The sequence below is a fragment of the Rutidosis leptorrhynchoides genome, chromosome 1, assembly GCF_046630445.1.
Source record: "Rutidosis leptorrhynchoides isolate AG116_Rl617_1_P2 chromosome 1, CSIRO_AGI_Rlap_v1, whole genome shotgun sequence".
Taxonomy (NCBI): domain Eukaryota; kingdom Viridiplantae; phylum Streptophyta; class Magnoliopsida; order Asterales; family Asteraceae; genus Rutidosis; species Rutidosis leptorrhynchoides.
In genome coordinates this window covers 371,754,968-371,760,444 of record NC_092333.1, presented here as the reverse complement: position 1 = coordinate 371,760,444, position 5,477 = coordinate 371,754,968, and the positions used below count along the sequence as shown (strand labels likewise).

Genomic DNA, 5,477 nt, shown 5'->3' with positions numbered 1-5,477 from the left:
TATCTATAGCTTATTTTGGTGACTTAGACTACTCTTATCCATTACGGTCCGTCATGGGATTACTGACTGTCACATAAACGTCACATCAACATCTTTTTCCCATCACTAACCAAAGACTAAATGCTAACAACTATGATTTACCCATCAAACTCTTCCTCACACCTACTAAATTAATTAATTATTTACGGGTACAAGTAGTAAGGCAAAATGTACAACAATTTAATACATACATCCGTGATCCATTTTGTCATATCATGAAAAAGTGAAGCACATGTCTTCCAAACACTAACCCATGACGGGTTGCTAATATTGGAGTCTTTATAGACGGATGCAAAGACGGTACCAAGGACGGTACCGTTAAGAGTGCTCTTAAAGATGTTGCAAATAATTTGTTTATTTTCTTAAACCAGATTTTGATACTGTATATAAGCAAATGCAAGAGACATAAGACATAACTTCATGTAACTTGATTAGTTAAATTACACAAACAGCAAATGCATATTTGATGTAACAGGAGTAACAAGAAACTGCAAGAGAAATGATATGGTTACCTAACTTTTACATTAAAATTGGTACAAACTCATACGATGCAACTACGACTATGATGGTGAAAAGAGAGTGTGAAGAATGAACCACTAAATTAACATTAACATTAACAAATGGTGAGCAGATTTCTACTTTTATCTATAGCTTTCTTTGGTGACTTAATTAACATTAACATATGTTAGATAAAAATATTAATAAAGCTTTTGTTATTAGTCCCGGAGGGGCTCGAACCCACGACCTTCAGCTCATAAGACCAACGCTCTAACCAACTGAGCTACGGGACTTCTATTGTTTACCTTTTGAGCTACTAAGTTTTTGTCTTTTTAAATTACTAGGTGACGTTTTATTCAATAGGTTACAAAACCTGGTTAGAATTAAGTAGATAATATTAAGGATCTTTGATGATGTACCCCGCTTTTATATTACCTAGCCCGTGGCGAATTTAGTGGGCCATGTTCAGGGATGTCATCGGGCCGAGTTGAAATACGATCATTACATGGATGATACTCAGTATACTTGAAATAATCACATTAATAGTTGCATTGACAGTTATCTTCAGTCTCAAATCTGTCTTGACAATTCTAGTAAGAATTACGTTTTGTAAGTATAGTTGCATTGTAAGTGGTGATCACAATTCTAGTAACAATTACATTCTGAGTTCTATTTGTGCTGAAAGTGGAAATAGTAATAAAACGGGGATGCCAGAAAGAGTGATCAAACTATACGACAAAGATTTACTGATCTGGATGCAACTCAAAAATACAGGCATTGGTAATTTTGGACTCGAACCCGATTAGGAACCCTATCTTAAACCCAGACTAATACCCATCGGGTCCCAATTTTTTTACTAACTGTCGGGTTATCGCGTCACACCATGGGTAAACGGGAATTCTCAATTAGTTACTAACTCTCGGATTAGCGGGTTTCTCAGTGGGTATCAAATATCCCGGTTGTTAGTCATTCTCATTTTACATTCACCTATTTCTATTTATTGTTTCAATAATGTTATTAAAATAACTACTAAATCTAGATGACTATATATAAATCTCGAACAATAACAAAGCCACATTTTAGCTTAAATTTATTTTTGACCGACGGTTAGGAGTCACTGACGGAGGGTTGAACTTGATTTCGATACCAACTTACCCGATCATTTCCTTGGTAAGAATCATTACAATCCTACTGCCCCTCGGGAGAAAACCCCCATGACGAATTCATACGGGCATCGTGTGTGGTAAAACCCCTTCAATTAAGGCACGAACGCAAGGCGCTCGCAACCTCCAAGGCCCATGAAATAGGTGGGTAACAACAAGGGAAATATTACAGCAAGTGGGAGTCGAACCCCTAACCTACCAGGTGGAAAAGCAAGTCTCTACCATGATAACTCCTAAATTATACATGTTTTTGAAAATATTTTGAGGAGTTATTTTGGTATTTTAAAGACATTTTGATATTAAAACACACAAAAATGGGTAAAAACGGAAAAAGGTATTTTTAATATTTTGTTTGAGAAATGTGATAAAACAGGGAAAAAACAGGAAAAATCAGAGAAGTTTGATTGAATCCGCCGGCATGACACAAAGGAAGCCGCCGGCTTGGTGTTAAAGTAAAGTCAAAATCGAGAATGTTCCAGAAATCAAGTCAGAAATCGAAAAATTTGGAGAACAAGTAAAAGCTACAGAAGCCGCCGGCTTAAGAAATAAAGCCGCCGGCCTGGATCAAATGAAGCCGCCGGCTACCCATCCCAAGCCGCCGGTTTAAGAGCCGTTTGTGGGACCAACTTGGCGACCAAGTAATGCGTATAGAGCTGCAGAATCTTATTTTGGCCATAACTTACTCATACGATCTTCGATTAAAGCATTCCAGGTGACCCAACGTCCGTATTAAATAGCTCTACAACTTCTGTTTTATAAGTTTTGTCTAATTGGCTTGGTTCGGAAGCTAGAAGGCAAAAAGAGGCTGCTGAATATTAAATACGGGATTTTCATGTTTTAGATGTAGTTTTTGTCCCACATTGGTAGAAAACAAATGTAAGAGGCTCCTCCTTCACCTATAAAAGGAGGCCTCCACCCTTTAATTTCAATGTACCTTTTCTTTCATTCTTTCTCTCTTTCGGTATAACGACCCAAACCTCGTTATACAAAAATACGACCCAAAAAAAAATTTTGTGACTATATATCTGGTTGGCGTCCAATTATCTGGACGGCATCCAGTACTGAAGGCCAGGACGGCATCCAACCATTTGGGACGGCATCCAAATGAACTGCAGAATTCTGATCACGGGGTCCAACTTGCGCGAGCGGAAAATCCACTTTCTGACACTTTTAAACGAAACGCTTTTCACAACATGTTATAATAAGTAAAACTAAGGGATTTCCACAATAAAATCAAGTTTTACAACACCGGGTCCACAACGACCCGTCTTACTAGTTTCGTTCAAAAATACAAGTTTCGACCATAAGAGTTTAAATTCCAAACGACACCTAGAGCATGGTGTTTGGGGTTAAACTACCAAAATCTTGGTCAAACTTCAAAATCTAAACTTCCAAAAGCATCCCCTATCCAAAACAAAGCGGGAGGCTACTAATCCAACCGTATACCTTTTCCCTTGTCCACGCCGGAGCCTAAAAAGGTAAACAACGAGAGAGTAAGCAAAACGCTTAGTGAATGCAATAATTATACACGTACATATATAACCTACTTAATTGCAATCACTTACTCAAATACCTCATACATGCTAGCATTATAAATTAGCATACCATCTCAAAGTACACACTAAATCCCCGATGTCACGAGCTAGCACAAACGATAGCATATAATACAAATAATATATTATGCTATACTACTACACATAACCATGGTTAACCAATCGTACGAGGAATAGTACTTAAATTTCCCATCGGTGTTCATAACAACCATTAGAGTACTTAACACGTCGTACACTAATCCCAAGGGTGGCATCTTAACACGTCGATGCTTCACCCCGAGTGGTGTCTTAACACGTCGACACTTCACTCATCAACTTACTTGGATGGTATCTTAACACATCGATACTTCACCCCGGATGGCGCCTTAACACGTCGACACTTCATCCGTTACTTTCTTGGAGTGGCATCTTAGCACATCGATGCTTCACTCCGAGTGGTGTCTTAACACGTCGACACTTCACCCGTCATATTACTTTGAGTGGTGTCTTAGCACATCGACACTTCACTCATCACATGAAATGTGGTGTCTTAGCACATCGACACTACACATCTCACGCTACAACAAATAAATACATTATATACCTACGCATATAATTATTCTACTCACCTTAATGTCATTCGTGAATGATAACCGAGCTTGCAACCTTCAATGTAACGTACCTATTACATTATGCATATAATTAATCACACAATCGAGTTGGTCAACCAACTCACTTACCATCCTAGTGTCATTCGCGAAAAACCTTAACACTAGCCAAATATGGTTTTAATTCACTTTTTAACACAAGGTTATCGCATTTTCAAACTCATTAAACAACTTAGGTCATCAAAGACTCATTTGACCCATTTCAAGGTTAATACACTCATTTGGGTCACCAACATACCTAAATAACACCCACTTACTTAATATCAAGGTGTGCTAGTGATTAACTAACCATTTAAGACTCATAACCACCAATGAACACTTTGAAACCCTAGGTTAGTTATCTTTGAGTCCTCATGACCCAAACTTACCCCAAAACTCCCAAATCGCTATCAAATGGGTTTTATGCTTATCACTTACCCAAACCCTAACCCTTAAACTAATCTAAAGTAAGGAAGTCAAGATTAGGACTTACCACCACAACCAAAATGTAGCCAGGGAGTAGATGAACAACTTTAAAACTCGCGTTTTGACCCGAATCAACCTTCTTCCTCTTTGATTTGAGCTCTCTCACTCTAGAACTCTCCTCTCTCTCTAGAATTCAAGTGGAAAGGATAAAGGTAGGTGAAATTAGTTTAATGGCACCCACCAACTGATCTTGGGGCCTTTAACTCGTCCCTTAAGTGAAATTACCAAAAAGTCCCTTTAAAATATCCTAAAACAAATAGCTGGCCCGCCAGGCCATTTGAACAGCGTCTAATATGCTGGACGGCATCCAGTCCTTCAATGTTGGACGGCATCCCATGAGTTTGGACGGCGTCCCAAATAACTGGAAACTGGGTCTTACAACTCTTCCCCACTTGAATCGAATTGCGTCCTCGCAATCCAAGCCGCATGACAAGCATGAAGATACACCAAAACAAACTCTTCGGATTCCCACGTAAACTCGGAACCTTTACTACGGCTCCATTGACCTTTAAAAGTTCTCACCTCTTTATTTCTCAACATTTCCACTTTCTCATCAAGTATGGCAATCAGTTCCTCGACATACTCCAACTTGTTGTTTAGCTCAATCTCTTCTAATGACACCCATGATGAATCATCCGCAAGACACTAACGGAGATGGAAAACATGAAATGTATTATGGATCCCCGCAAGCTCTTCGGGTAATTCCAAATGATACGCAACTTCACCAACCCGAGCTAAAATTTTAAATGGCCCAATAAACCGAGGATCTAACTTTCCCCGTTTTCGAAACCGAATAATACCCTTCCATGGCGAAACCTTAAGCATCACCATGTCGCCTTCTTGGAACTCGATCGGTCGCCCATGTTTATTGGCATACAACTTTTGTCTATCTTGAGCCGCTTTCAAATGAGCCCGAATCATCTCAATCTTGCTATTCGTCTCTATAACCAAATCGGTACTTGCGATTTCCCTTTGTCCCACTTCACCCCAACAAATCGGAGTTCGACACTGTAGTGACCCGAACTTTTCCATGTTTATATATATTAAATGAAATTGTTATTTACATGATTAAGTGTTTCCAACATGTTAAGCAATCAAACTTGTTAAGACTT

General features: G+C 38.8%; 1 non-coding gene across 1 annotated transcript; it reads right to left on the bottom strand.

The window, feature by feature from the left end:
* Nucleotides 1-756: 756 nt before the first annotated feature.
* TRNAI-UAU (transfer RNA isoleucine (anticodon UAU)) lies at nucleotides 757-830 on the bottom strand. The gene has a single exon. It is a non-coding gene; the product is annotated as a tRNA-Ile (tRNA).
* Between the last annotated feature and the right edge of the window lie 4,647 nt (nucleotides 831-5,477).